Source organism: Eurytemora carolleeae, unplaced genomic scaffold, assembly GCF_000591075.1.
Source record: "Eurytemora carolleeae unplaced genomic scaffold, Eaff_2.0 scaffold349, whole genome shotgun sequence".
Taxonomy (NCBI): Eukaryota; Metazoa; Arthropoda; class Copepoda; order Calanoida; family Temoridae; genus Eurytemora; species Eurytemora carolleeae.
Genome location: NW_019396296.1, coordinates 30,728 through 46,655, shown reverse-complemented (window position 1 = coordinate 46,655; position 15,928 = coordinate 30,728).

Genomic DNA, 15,928 nt, shown 5'->3' with positions numbered 1-15,928 from the left:
ACATTAAAAACCTTTAAAACACATTTTTTTTTAATTTTTATCATTCGTAAACACAAAAAAATTTGGGCCCGATCGGTTCGGCCGTTTTGACGTTTATTGGATACAAACAAACAAACACCCAGACAAACAAACCGACAAACAAGACAAATCTAATAAACGTCAAAATGGCTGAAACGATCGGGTCAAATATTGTTTGGGACCTAACAAGACCTCAGTGAAGGTTTATGGATGCTCAAAATTACAAAAATGTGTGTCGAAAAGTTATTAATTTTTGTTAAATTTTTAAAATGCGCTTAAAGAAATATTGTTTTTGTTTTACATAGGTTTAAATAGAATATGGGCACGCTCCACCAATGCGCCTAGTATCTTAAAAAACCGACTCTGAGTCTGAAAGAGCTAAATAATTTTTCAAAACTTTAAAAATTAAATGATATGATTAATTCTTCCCGAATCCTGCCATTATTCTTAGCTTCTTAATTTTCCTAAATCCAGGAAGACGACATTTTAATAAGGTTTATTTTACACTCTACATGCATAGTTACCCACAAAGGATGAGACTGTCAAGACGACCGGAAACTCTTAAAATATGACGATCCCAAGGTTAAACAAAGTCGCCTGCCTAAGGACTAAGATAAAAGAATCTAATAGCTCTGTTTAATGACTTGGCAAAGAAAAAAGCAAGTTTGTTGTTACAGGGAATGTGTACAAAAGTCGGAATTACACCATCAAATCTTCAAACTTGACTACTTTCAGATCGTCTCTAAAATATTATTCTTCGTGTGTAATCCTGTACATATTCTTTAATGAATATGATTCTTGAAATAATTTTTATTTTTATTTTTTGTCCCTGGCTGTAATTAAACAAAATGAATTAAATGCTCGTCTTTCCTTACTAAACCCTGATGAGCTTCATGGTTTAAACACCTTGTGTCTTCAAGGAACCTTGTTTACTGAACTTTTTTCTATGTTTTGTAAAACTCCGATATGTAATTATCTAGTCAACATGCATAGACATTAGACAATACCTGTAACTCAACCTAAAATATGGAATTTATCGTGTCGGAAAAATACAAGCAAAATCAATATTTATTTATTATTTCAAGTTTATATTTATCAACGGAAATTAGTTGAAATTATTTTGAACTTCCATTCATACCTGGGGCTTAATCTTAATACTCAAAGATTTTCTTCCGATTGTATGTGGGGAATTTCTGAAACTGAGTTTTTGGCACAAAACTCAAGCTTATTCATCTTTGCAACCTGATGGTGTAATCCTTTGATTTTTTAAACTAAGAAATTATTTGATTTGACAGATAATTCATGTTTTAATTTTCTGAGGTCTATCACTGCACATTGGGTTGCATTGCAAAGAACTTCAAATTATCTACCCCTCTTTGCAACAAGATGTAATCCTTTGATATTTCAAAATAAGATCTAACAGAATTCAAAGGTCTACCAAATTGGGTTGCAAAGATAAAGGGATTATAAAATTAGAGTTTTGGAAAAGACTTAATTCCTTAATTCCTTAATTCCTTAATTCCTTAATTCCTTAATTCCTTAATTCCTTAATTCCTTAATTCCTTAATTCCTTAATTCCTTAATTTTAGCAAAATTGACGTGTCTAGTGTAAAATTGGTTGTAAAGGCTGGACAATGGAAATATCTAAACTCACCGCCCAACCATTTATATAAAAATCATATTTCATCAAACTCAATTCATTGACGTAGGTACAGACAGGGGGTCTCACGGACAAGTTTTTAGGATTATAGGAAATATAAAATGTAGCAAAAAATATATTTTAATTCAGCGACAATTTGAGGAAAGTATTGTTAAGCTCTTCACAAAATCAAGTTTGCGAATCCTTGTATCTGAACAACCTGATGGTGTAAACCTTTGACAGTTCAACCTTTGACTTAATGTTCTAACCTAACTTATAGTTCAAAATACGAAAGGTCTAAGACAAAGGGTTGCAAAGAGACATAGATTATAAGTTAAAGGGGCTGTAAGCAGAATTTTACATAATCTTCCATTCAAAGATGACAATGCTCGATTTACAACGGTACCCTTAAAAACTTTTTCTGACTAAAGATGAATTAGATATGCATCTTTTGTTTTTTTTTATCTTATTTTACGATTTCTCTGCATTTATGACAAGCAATGGAGAAGATATCAGGATTAAACACTGTTCGATTCAGAAAAGCAACGGTATCTTCCACATTAATGATCAGATTAGGGTTTCAAGGGTACCGCTGTTGTAAGTCTCGGGCATTGACATCTTTGTATGGAGGCTCACTTGAAATTACGTTTACTGTCCCTTCAACCTTAAAAGGCTGGGGATCAAAAGTTGAGCATATCTTGGGAGTTGGGCATCCACATACTAGATATACACAAACTGCTCATAAGCTCTTATGAGATAGGCTATACAGGCCTATTGTTGTCCCGGTGTTACATGCTACATTTCTTTTTTGACTGCCATCTAACGGCCATTTGCATATGATACCCATTCAGGAGCTAAGTATTACAATTTTTAATTTACTTTAAACATAACACATAAATCTATGAATTTATTCTATTCTATATTGAAGGCTTTGTATTTTGCATTAAAAGGATCCTTAAATATCCCTGAGTACAGAAGTCTGTTTATTGGTCCTGTACTCCAATTGTACACAATGAAACCTGCTGCAGTGGAAAATATTGCATATTCTAGCCTTTAATAGATCTCTGTACTCTCTTTTCTCTGAGGGTATTCAAAGGCCTCCCTTTCCCCTCTTTTTAAGGTAAAGAATCCCGTATTTTTATTACCGGATCTAAAGTAGGGTAGTCTAGAGAATGTTAGGTACTTTCCTACAGGATTTTTCCCAAGAGGCAACTTCACAAGGATATTTTCCCAAGTGGCAACTTCCCAAATGTGCAATTTCCCAAGCGGCAACTTCTCAAGATTATCCCAACCGCAACGCTCGGCCCCCAGCTTGTTCTAGCTGCGGCGCTCGGCCCCCTAGCCCATCCTAGCCGCAGCGCTCGCCCCCCCCCATTACAGCCTGCGGCGCCTCAGAGGGCCTAACCTAACCTTTGGGAAGTTGCCACTTGAGAAATTGCACATTTGGGAAGTTGCCACTTGGGAAATTGTCACTTGGGAAGTCGCCCTTGGGAAAATGCCTTTGGGAAAGTACCTAACACCGTCTAGAGCCCTAATACCGGATCTAAAGTAGGGTCTGATTATTTTATAGACCGGAAACAATGCATTTCTTTTAATTGTTGAGAATGGCTAGTTCTGACTAAAACCAGAGGTTACAACCACCATTCCCTTTTTACCTTTAAGGGACTGGATACGAAATATCAAGTGTCCCTGCACTTAAAGATCCATAACTGTTTTCTTTAACTAAAATTGACGGAGTTATCCTTTTTTCAATTACAAATTGATTATTTACAATTCCAATTTCTTATAACAGCGGATTTATGTAGAATAAACAAGGTACACAAGTTGACAGAATTGATTTTTCAAGATAGTTCAGTCCTTAATATTACTTAGATTTAAATTAAAGGATCATCATTGTGAATTGAGCTTTTTAAAGAAGGGCATTTGATAATAAATCTACAGTTCCTTGAATATTTATTCATGATTTTTATTTGATTTTTTTTCCTTCAATCTGTTTAAATAGGATCTTTCAGTTTTCGCTTGTCAAGTTTCTGTAATCTCTGATAAAAAGGAAAATACACAAATTACAATGTCTTTAACATAGCTGTAAGATTCGAGTAGAATAGAATACGGACAGACGGAAAAGGAGAATGAAGAGAGTGGGAATGGGTAAAGAGAGAAAGAGGGGGGGGGGGGGGTGGAAGGTTAGGTATGTTGGGGAAGTTAGTGTTAATTCATCCTTTCCTGATCTCGATGAATAGGTACCATAATTAACTGGAAACTCAGGTCAAAATAATCTATTTCAGAATATTCAACAATTACATTTTCCATGAGAAAAAACCTTGTTAAAATATCTCAGATATAGATTTTGAGAAGGAATGTATAGAGAATATAGAGCCCTGAATGTGAAGCGAATTCTATCCGTTTCATGAGTATTTTGGGATAAAATGAGTTAGGGACAAATATACCGCACTAAACTATCTATAGGTTCAAAAAATAAGATTAAATACATTTCAAGGACATCATTTTTTTAAATGAAAAATTATTTTGATGGAAGTACTGTGGCCCTCCCTTTAATCGTGTTTCATGATTTGCAAGTGATATTTTGCAAGGGGGGAAGAATGAATGAGCATTAGGGTTGAAAATAATATGTGAATTGAGGAACAAATTTAAAACCTGAAAAAGTATGAAAGATTAAACAGTATGAATAATGGCTGTTGAATCCAACAACAAAGTAAATATTTGAAAAACTTATGGAAACCTACGGGCAAAACTTTTGATTGCGGAAATGCGCTTAACTTCAGGACTAAACTCGATATCCACAGTATAAACTTTTGAACTGAAGGATTTAAGTTTAACTAGGTGGATATACTGGAAACTCATAAAGACCTAATTAATAAGTGGTTCTAAAAGATGTGTAAAGTTAAACCTTTGAGTGGGGTGTAAACCGAAATTTCTTAAACCTGGAACCAGAAACCCAACCATCCATCTCCTAAGCCTGGAACCCAAAAGCCAGACATCCATCTCCTAAGCCAGGAACCAGAAACCCAACCATCCATCTCCTAAGCCTGGAACCAGAAACCCAACCATCAACCTCTTAAACCTGAATCCAGAAACCCAACCATCCATTTTCTGAACCTGGAACCAAAAACCCAACTATCCTTCTTCTAAACCTGAAGCCAGAGCCCTAACCATCCACCTCCTAAACCTGAAACCATAAAACCAACCATCAATCTCCTAAACCTGAAACCAGAAACCAAACCATCTCTTTCCTAAACCAGGAACCAGAAACTCAACCATCTATTTCCTGAAACTGGAACCAGAAACCGAACCATCCATCTCCTAAACATGGAAGCTGAAACTCAACTATCCAATTGCTAAACCTGGAACAAGAAACCCAACCATCTATTTCCTAATCCTGGAACCAGAAACCCAACCATTCATTTCCTAATCCTATAACCAGAAACCCAACCATTTAATCTCCTAAGCCTGGAACCGGAAACCCGACCATCAATCTGCTAAACCTGAAACCAGAAATCCAACTATCCATTTTCTAAACCTGGAGCCTGAAACCAAACCATTCACTTCCTAATCTTGCAACCAGAAACCCAACCATCCATCTCCTAATCCTGGAACCAGAAACCCAACCATTTATCTCCTAAATCTGAACCAGAAACCAAACCGTCCATCTCCTAAACCTGGAACTAGAAACCCAACCATCCATCTCCTAAACATGGAACCAGAAACCCAACCATCAATCTCCTAAACATGGGAGCAGAAACCCGAAACATCCATCTTCTAATCCTGGAACCAGAAAGCCCGCCATCCATCTCCTACACCTGGAACCAGAAACCTAAACATTCACTTCCTACACCTGGAACCAGAAACCCAACCATTTATCTCCTAAACCTGGAACAAGACACCCAACCATCTATCTCCTAATCCTGGAACCAGAAACCCAACCATTTATCTCCTAAACCTGGAACAAGAAACCCAACCATCTATCTCCTAATCCTGGAACCAGAAACCCAACCATCCATCTCCTAATTCTGGAACCAGAAACCCAACCATTCATTTCCTAATCCTAGAACCAGAAACCCAACCATTAAATCTCCTAAGCCTGGAACCAGAAAGCCAGCTCTCCATCTCCTAAACCTGGAACCAGAAACCCAACCATTTATCTCCTAAACCTGGAACCAGAAACCTAACCATCCATCTCCTAAACCTGGAACCAGAAACCCAATCATTTATCTCCTAAACCTGGAGCCAGAAACCCAACCATCAATCTCCTAAGCCTGGAACCAGAAACCCAACCATCTATCTCCTAAGCCTGGAACCAGAAACCCAACCATCAATCTCCTAAGCCTGGAACCAGACACCCAACCATCTATCTCCTAAGCCTGGAACCAGAAACCCAATCATTTATCTCCTAAACCTGGAACCAGAAACCTAACCATCAATCTCCTAAACCTGGAACCAGAAACCCAACCATTTATCTCCTAAACCTAGAACCAGAAACCTAACCATCAATATCCTGATCCTGGAACCAGAAACCCTACAATCAATCTCCTAAACATTGTTTACCATTAGTTTGATAAGAGAATACCAGAGCACTGCCAAGATGGACAAGGACAACCATTTTCCCACCAGGGGGCGCAACTGGTATTTTAAAAGAGGTAGGGGTGTCCAGGGGGGGGGGGGTAGTTAACAAGCTTTTAGAATTGTGTTCACGAGTTAACTATCTTTAGAAAATCCATTTATTCCCTAGTTATTCAAAACTATTCAAACTCTCTTTATGTTTATGTATTGCCAGATACAATTTGCTTGGAATAAATTCATGTAGTTTTGTGTAGATTATTCAATATTTATTTTGCTTTCTTTGGGGTTTAATTTTGATATTTGGAAACAGTTTTTTGTGCTTTATTTATTAAAAGTTGTTCTTTGTTTTCTGTGTTATGTTACTTAAATTTCTAGATTTTCTTTTTCAGATTTAAGTTTTCTTTCGCAGTTTTTAGATTCCAGATTTCATTTTTCAGATTCAAGAATTCAGAAATCAATGATTCCAGATTCCACATTAAAGTTTCAAATATTTCTTTCCCAATTTCCAGTTTTTCCGTTGAGAAAATTACGGTTTCCAGACTTCACTTGCACATTGCAGATTTTAAATTTATTAGTTCGAGTACTGTGTTCAGATTTTGATTCCATGCTTTCCACTTTCCAAATTCTTAGTTTCGGATTCCAAGTTTCCGAATCTAAGTTTCCGGATTGAAAGTTTTAGGATGGTATTTCTACAAAGTTTTATCCATCAAATTGACAGATCTCTCCTAAGTTTTATCCATCAAATTAACAGATCTCTCCTAAGTTTTATCCATCAAATTAACAGATCTCTCCTAAGTTTTATCCATCAAATTAACAGATCTCTCCTAAGTTTTATCCATCAAATTAACAGATCTCTCCTAAGTTTTATCCATCAAATTAACAGATCTCTCCTAAGTTTTATCCATCAAATTAACAGATCTCTCCTAAGTTTTATCCATCAAATTAACAGATCTCTCCTAAGTTTTATCCATCAAATTAACAGATCTCTCATAAGTTTTATTCATCAAATTGACAGATCTCTCATAAGTTTTATCCATCAAATTAACAGATCTCTCCTAAGCTTTAAAGCTCATTTCAAAATTTTCTTTCAAACATATGACGGGCAATTGTGGATGTATATATAAGAGTCGGAGAGGGGGTTTGAATGAGAATTTGATAAATAATGCATATCATTAAACAGAGTGTGCAAAATTAAAAGAACCTTGAACTATATGGTTTGCTTTTCGTTCTGCCTCGGTTTTAAAAATCTGAAAACTTGAAATTTTGGCCCAAAAAGGTAATTTTATGAAGCTTGACTGATTGAAGCACTGAGATTTTTGAAAGAATTTGAATTTAATGATAAAGACGATGTGGGGGGTTTATTCTAAAGATTCCAGAACCGTTGGATTTTAGATGCAGATACTAAAGTCAAGTTTACTTACCCGTACTTAAAGGACTTAAAGTATGGGGCCCTGTAGTTGCTGGAACATAGTACGCACCATTATTATCGTGCGAGCAATGTACGTTGTACAATGTGTTTTCTGAGAAAAGATGCCAAACATGCTAGACTAAGAAAATGCTAGACTAAGAACATGCTATACTGGACTTTGAAGGTTAAAACATGTTTTTAATGTTTTTCGGTAAATTTGTCAGTTTATTACACGTGACGAATTCTTTAAAGGTGAAATAAGGTTTATGGATATAGAAGATGATAGATAGATAGATAGATAAATTGATAGACAGTAAATACCGATAGATAGATAGCTGAGACCACGTATATAAAAAGGGAGAAATGGGTATCTTCCGTAAAAACATATATTAGAAATAAACGTTATTTGACCAACACAAGTTTCCTTAAATCTAGCTTCCTTCACATCAATGATAATCCTGAGCTGAGGTTTATTTGTTTTTATACATTTACAATATGCTCAGCAGTTCACGCATCCACCTATTTATTGGATAAAACCTCTTGCTTAAATTTTATTTGTTCAAAAGTTTACGCTGTGTATATCGAGTTCAGTCAATTTATGGCTAAGCCTTATCCCAACCAAAAGTGTTAACTCCTGGTTTGTTTGCAGATTAACTTGTTCCTGAGTGCACAGCCAACGGTAATGTTGTGTTCTACTATATAGAAAAATACCCCCCAATGCCCCCAATTTTATAAGGGAGTTTAAATTTTTTTAAATCTTTATAAATGATCTTTTTGTTAATAAATTTTATAATTCATTCAAAAATTAAAATTAAAGAGCTAGAATTTGAATTTTTCAAAATTATTTTTTTACTAAATAACTTAATTTTGACTAATTACGTAAAGCCTCCGGCAATTTTTTTAAACCCTGACTGAGGTTGAAAAATTAAACTTACCAAAATCCTTTTGGACATAATTCCAACTTTAAGAATATGCTAGACTAAGAACATGCTAGATAAGAACATGTTAAATGAATGATTAATTAATTAACCCAGAGCTGCACTATGTACATGAGGGTGTCAAGATAAAATACGATATTTTATCGAGTTTGTATCATCTTCAAAAGAATGAGTATTTTCAGATTTTCTAAGCCCAACATCTTTTCAATGATGATGATTTCTGTTAGATAAAATAATCTAAGTTTACAATATAGGGATTAGAAAATTTGACTTTGAGGTAAAGACTCAATTACTTTAGTGATGTGCCAAGATTTAAATCCAAGAAACTATCTATAAACTAGATTTTAGATTTTTAGATAATGATCAAAACAGAGTTAGGTTTTTGACTTGATTAATTTGATTTTAGATAATTAATTTTTTGCTTAAAAGCTTACAGTCATTGATTAAAATTGTTCAATCAATTATTTTTATCTGATTCTTTTAAAGAATTCAAAATATGTTGAGCAAAATGCTAAGATTAAATTTAAACTGATAAAGAAATGAAACCTTCTCATCATTTTGAAACAAGTTTTGCATAGTTTAGCATACGTTTTTAACTGTGGTTAAACGGTGTAATTTTTTTTGGGCCTTGAGCTCCTTCAGAAAAGTATGCAGTATGCATTATGCAATGCATATTGGTTCTACACTCTTAAATGGGGGGGGGGGGCTTAAATACAAATTAAATTCTTACACATTTGTTGTTTTAATTGAATAGCTCACACTGCTTTTGAAGAAGAATACCTAAATATTACTTCATAAAGGATGCCCAATGTCCAGCAACTTTTTAATTTACATGTTTTAAATTATGAAAATTAACAACAACAAAAGTTCTCGGAGTGGCAGACTTTTTTTACAAAAATATCCCAAGAGTAAAAAACATTAAAAAATCAAAGTAAGTTATGAATAATGGCTTAGTAATGTTTATCAAAAAGTGGTAAAATTATTAAGTAGTTAAGTAAGATGTTTATAATAAACATGGATGCCTGCAGACGATGGGAGGAAAACAGCTAATAAACATTTTACACCACATTTATTTTGCTTATTTTTTGATCCTTCATAGGGAAACCAAAAGTAAAGCTCGGGGAAGTTTTTCTGCGTAAAATATAATAAAAACAAGCTGGCACTTTACTTCACANCATGGCAAAAACGGGAATAAGGGGGGAGTAATATTAACGGCGCCAGTTAGAATGGGGAGGGGGTTGGGATATACCAATCTCAGGGTTGTAAAACCCAGCTCAGGGCGACAATATCGAACCCTCAATAGGAAAAAGGTTTAGGCATACAGTATATTAACATTTTTCTCAGGTTTAAACAAGACGAGAAGGTTTGAAGCAGAAACAAAAACCGTAAACTTGTGAAGTTTCTAAATAGAAAAAAAATATTTGAATTTTAAAGTAGGATATTATCATTTTTACAGAATGAGTAGTTAACAAAATTAAAATATAAAAGGAAAAACCTCTTTTATTCTGAATCTTGACGCATATTCAAGGGTTGCTTTAACAAGGGCACCCTTCGACAAAGAGATGAAAAAGGGGAATTTACAGGTCAAAAACAGGCACAGTAGGTGTGTGAACCATACCCCTAATATAACCCTGTTGTAAAAGTCGTCTCTGATAAACTGTACCTCCGTTGAACCCTCCGTCCACCTACCAAACCAAACATTGCCAAGGATTTTGCGTAAATATAAAAAATAACCTCATGGAGCTAATAAAACTTAAAGTGCATTAAAAGAACCCATTTAAACATAATTTTCAGCGAATCATTTACAAACAAACAGTGAAATTATTTAACCAGACAAATATTTATTTTCAGAAGAATTAAATTGCTTTAGACTTCAGTTCAAACAACTTTTCGCCGTACCACAGTTTTCTAGATTGTAAGTTCCGTACACCTAATTCACAACAGTACCTTTTAAACCTTTATTTACCAGTTCACAACAGTGCCTTTAAACCCTTTAGTTATCGATTCACAACAGTAATAAAATATGAATGCTAAACCTGCTAAACCTAGAGTTTCCAAATCCTGCAAAACCTGCTAAACCTAGAGTTTCCAAATCCTGCTAAACCTACTAAACCTAGAGTTTCCTAAACCTGCTAAACCTGCTAAACCTACAAAACCTAGAATTCCAATACCTTTTAAGCCTTTGTTCAATTCTCAATGGTACATGTTTCTAAACCAATTGTTCGATTCACAACAATGTTCATTTATTGATAAAACCCTCAACTGTTTAATCTTTATTAACAATTATTATTTATACGCATGTACGCCAATAACAATTTGTATTTTGTAGGAAACCTCGTTACTGAAATATACATTTTCAAGAAGTTGTTCTCATCTATGTGTGTCTGGTAGAAAAGAGTGTTTTCCTTGCCAATTCGCCTTAATTCCCTCTTTCGAGTATTATTCCTTTTGTTCGGCTCACAAGGTGATTTATCTATGAAGGATTCAGAATTGTACAGGATTATTTTCTTGAAAATAACAAGCGATAGCATCAATAATAAACTGTCCAGACATATTACATATTAATTTTATAATCCAACCATTGAAATAAAAAATAAGAAAAAGTGAATTCAAACAAGTCGATCATAAAAGTGCACTATGCGCAGTCTGTTAAAGATATTGTATGGAGGTTTACTTAAAAGGATAACGGATGAAAGAATGAGTGAGAAGAGGAAGGAAGGATGAAAGAAAGAAAGGATAAAAGGGATGAAGGATGAATTAAAGAGAAGAAGGGTGAAAGGATGAATAAATGAATGAATAAGTGTCATGGTGAATAAACCGTCAGAGCAGTTTCATGCAAAAGGAAATATTGAACAAGATACTTAAGAAATAAGTAGAGNGGGGGGAGGGGGTATGCAACTAGACTGTATGGGTAAAGAATGAGACAGGAACTGTAAAAGAGGCATAAATTCAAGTAAATTGGATTTATTCATTATATAAACCTCTGGAGTCCTTAATTTGATGGAGAATACGATAGTTAACAAGTCTGTGCTCACTGCACACTCCTTAACATATACTAGGTAACCCACTAATGAGACTAATTAAGTCCTTTGCTTTAAATATAATCCTTTGGTAGCATATTCGTGAATATGAATCGAAGGGAAGGGAATCGTGATAATAAGAAAACAGACAATATAAATACGAGACAGTCGTCTAAGTCTCATCCTTTGTGCATGCTGGTTACACTGTATAGTATAGTGCCTACAGATCTCAAAGATTTAAAAACGAATATATTACTCTCAATAAATGAAAGACAGTGCTCAGTGCTGTGTCTGTGAGAGAATTTAACTTTTTGGAGGAAAGAACGTCTATAACATCGAACACTATATATTAAGCAAAAATTTAATTGTTTCAGGATGATTATATCCATGAAATGATAGGCTGGCTATGAGGATGACAATAGAGATGAATACATCCATGAAAGAATAGGATAGCTATTAGGATGTCAGGATAGATGAATATTTATGAAATGATAGGCTGGCTTAATTATGACAGGAGAGATAAATAACTCCATGCAAGAATAGGATGGCTATAAGGATGAGAGGATGGATGAATATATCCATGAAATGATAGGCTGACTTAAGGATGACAGGAGAGATGAATACATCCATGAAAGAATAGGATGGCTATAAGGATGACAGGATGGATGGATAGATGAATGGATGAAGAAACTGTGTGAGGTCGGAATGATAAATGACCTGAGGAAAAGACCAGAGCTTCTGAACTTGATAGATAGATAAAAAGATAGAAATATTGAAACATCGAAGGATGGATAGATAGATAGATGGATACTGAAGAGAATAACGAATTTTCTAATTTACATTTATAGATTTAGTGACAAATAGTCATACTGGGATACTGATAGTTTACCTACAGTGTAGACAGATTTAATAATCAGAACCACACTTTAAATATATATTTTTCAATAAAAATATTCTTTACATTAAATCATTTTATTTTTGTTGCAGCAAACCAAAAGAAATACATGATCCCATTGCTTGCAACATTGCTAAATTATTCAATTATTTTAGTTTTAGTTTTTTCAACAAACTGTGGTCAGTCTTGATAAACCTACTTTTCATAACTTTATAACTTGACGATTCTATCGAACCTGTGTTTTTTGGATACAGTTGTCACAAAAAAGAAGATATTTGGCTCAATTTTAACATTATTGTATCAATTACTGTCCTTGTACGCTGAAGCTCTTTTTTCTTTTCTTTAATTTAAAATTAGAAATATTTGTAGTTTTTTGTAAACTTATTTTAATATTCACCATCAGTGTAAACAAATATTTATTTATTTACACTTTTGCTTAGGTAGGGTAGGTTAGGTAGGTTAAAAAATTTACATGGCAAAAACGGGAATAAATAAAAAGAAAGACATTAAGTTTTATAAATAATATAAATAATATAAATAATATAACTCCTTGTTGTGCTCCTGCCCATGTATGTAGATTGTATATTGGATAATCGTTGAATGTTTGTACTTTATGATCCATAGAATCCAATCAGAAGTAATATATTTCAAATGTCCTTCACTCTCCTTCTAATATCTGCTCTCCAGGGCGGCATCTTTTGACCCCCCCCCCCTTCATCTAAATCTGTTGAAACGCCTTGGAATTTAGTTCATCCTCCTTCTTCAATATATTTTACATCCGGCCATCTTGTTTAGACCAAAAAACAGGGTATATATTGATCAATTATAGTTTGAAAACAGTTTCAACTTTTTTTTTTAAAAATCCAGAAGTGCCTGAGTTAAGGTAAAGAGTGTTTTTTTTATCACCCCTGAGAAAAGATGCCAAACATGCTAGACTAAGAACATGCTAGACTAAGAACATGCTAGACTAATAACATTGGTTAGAAAGATATTGAAATTACAAATCGACTTTTTTCTCCTTTGTCTTACTATACATTACATCCTCGTCAAAATATGAGCGTTTTTCCGTAAATTATGGTTTGCTGTTGATCTTGTGAACCGTCTTCACTAATTTGCGATAATTTGCAGATCGTTAAAAGGAAGTGCGTGCAAGTTAAGTAAGCGCGAAAAATGTTGAGTAAAAATATACATTTAACATTTGAACAGTTGAATAGTTATAAAACATTAAATTCAACCATTTGTGGCCTAAAACCAATTCTGTTAAATATTTGGTTGGACTAATTAAGCAAATAAATACCTAAATTGTCTAAATTTGCAGGTTAACGATCTATCAGTGTCTCCTGTGAAGTCTGGAGTACAGGCCCAGGCCCAGGAGATCCTATACAGGGTTTCCCAATAAGCAGGGGAATTGAGAGACAACTTGAGAATTGTCTTTCGTTTTCTGATTGAGAAGAAATAACAAAAATAAATCTATAACTTTGCAAAATGTGGTCTACAGTCGTAGTTTCATGCATAGTTGGGTCAACCCAGACCGAAATATATTTTCAATAAATGTGGAACTAACATCAACTGTTTTTGCTCTACAGAGGTTTAATTCATTACCATCACCGAATTTCATGCAAATGTTAAATATTTTTAGTCAATTTTGATTTTATTTAATTAAAACAGGAATTCTGACAAATATTAATATTACAGACCACATTTTGGAAATCTTAGAAGACAAATAGTTCCCGTTGTCAATTGTTAAAAGTGTAATAATATTTTTAGGCGTCATTTAATTATTATGTTTATTAGGACTTGGTAGTTGTCGAGACCATTTATTTTGATTCCCTGGATTACTGAAAATACTAACATGCCAGACTAAGAACATGCTAGATAAGAACATGCTAGACTAAGAACATGCTGGACTTTTCCCCCGGCTAAAAAGGAACCACAAATATTTTTCTCACGATAAACAGTTTAGTTTAGTGTTAAAAAGTTAATATAATATATCTTTAATGCTCAAACTATCTAATGGCCAAAACATAATTTAAATTTATTTTTCCTTGTTTGTTTTTTCACTCTGCAGTGTTTAAAACAAGATTATTTAGTTTTTATTTCAAATTTAAGTTTTCATCCAGGAACGGACTAAATCAATATCTCTCGGGGGAGGGGGCATATTTTTTTGGGCCCCCTAAAAATTGAACAAAAAGCAGTGAATTTCAAAGTTATTATTTATTATCACAGTTCGAGATTTAAATATCAAAAATGAAACATCTTTATTGAGATCGATTAAGCATAATGGTATCTTATCGGTAATTAAGAAATAAACAATTAAGTCGTTTTTCAGTTCACAATTTTAATAGGAATTTTAACTGTTTACCAATTTAAGAAATTTTTCATAAAAAAAAACAATATGGAACATTTTAGTTGCATTTTTAACATTTTTACATATCTAATCAAAGATAATAATGTTGGTGATTATCTATTCTTTTTTTAGCGCTTACTAATAATTTAATAATCCTTTTTATTACGTGTTTAATGAATTCTTACAGTGATAACTAGAAAACGACTTTTCGACTCAAGTTAGGACTTAAACTAATTTAATGAACATTATACATAGCAATTGTACAAGGTAAATAAACCCTTTTCAATTCAAGTTAGGACTTAAACTAGTTTAATGAACATTATACATAGCAATTGTACAATGTAAATAAACCCTTTTCAACTAAAGTTAGGACTTAAACTAGTTTAATGAACATTATACATAGCAATTGCACAAGGTAAATAAACCCTTTTCAACTAAAGTTAGGACTTAAAATAGTTTAATGAACATTATACATAGCAATTGTACAATGTAAATAGACCCTTTTCATTTAAATTGTGCTTTGTTAGTTAAATATTTGCTGTGAAACAATATCAAAACGCTTTTTATTCCATTGTTTTCTGGTTATCACTGTAAGAGAAAACAATTTTAAAAGGTATTTTGGTTCAGGTCATTTGTTCAATACTATTTTCGTTGTATCTTTCATCCCTTGATGCTTTTATTTCATATCATGAATTTTCTGGGTCATCCTTGATTGCCTTAAGCCAATGTAAGCTTTGTAAGACACAAAACAATCTGACAACAAAAAGTTTTAAAAACCAAGATAAAAAGATGGAATGATTTGTACATCCTCCTGGAAAATTTTAATCAAATTGCGTCCTTTTATGTTAAACCAAAAAAGTACTTACATTTATATACACTCTACACACATTCACATATACACTGTACGCTATTCATGTCAATTTAAAGTAAATTTTTAGTTAAAGGGAGGGACCGGCTATGTAAGGTAGTTGAACTATAAGTGTTGTGGAAAACTTCTTTTGGATTCATTTGAGACATATTAAACTTTTTAAAGATCTGTAAATCCTGAGTGTGAGCGCAAATTCGACGTTCAAAACTCCTACTTT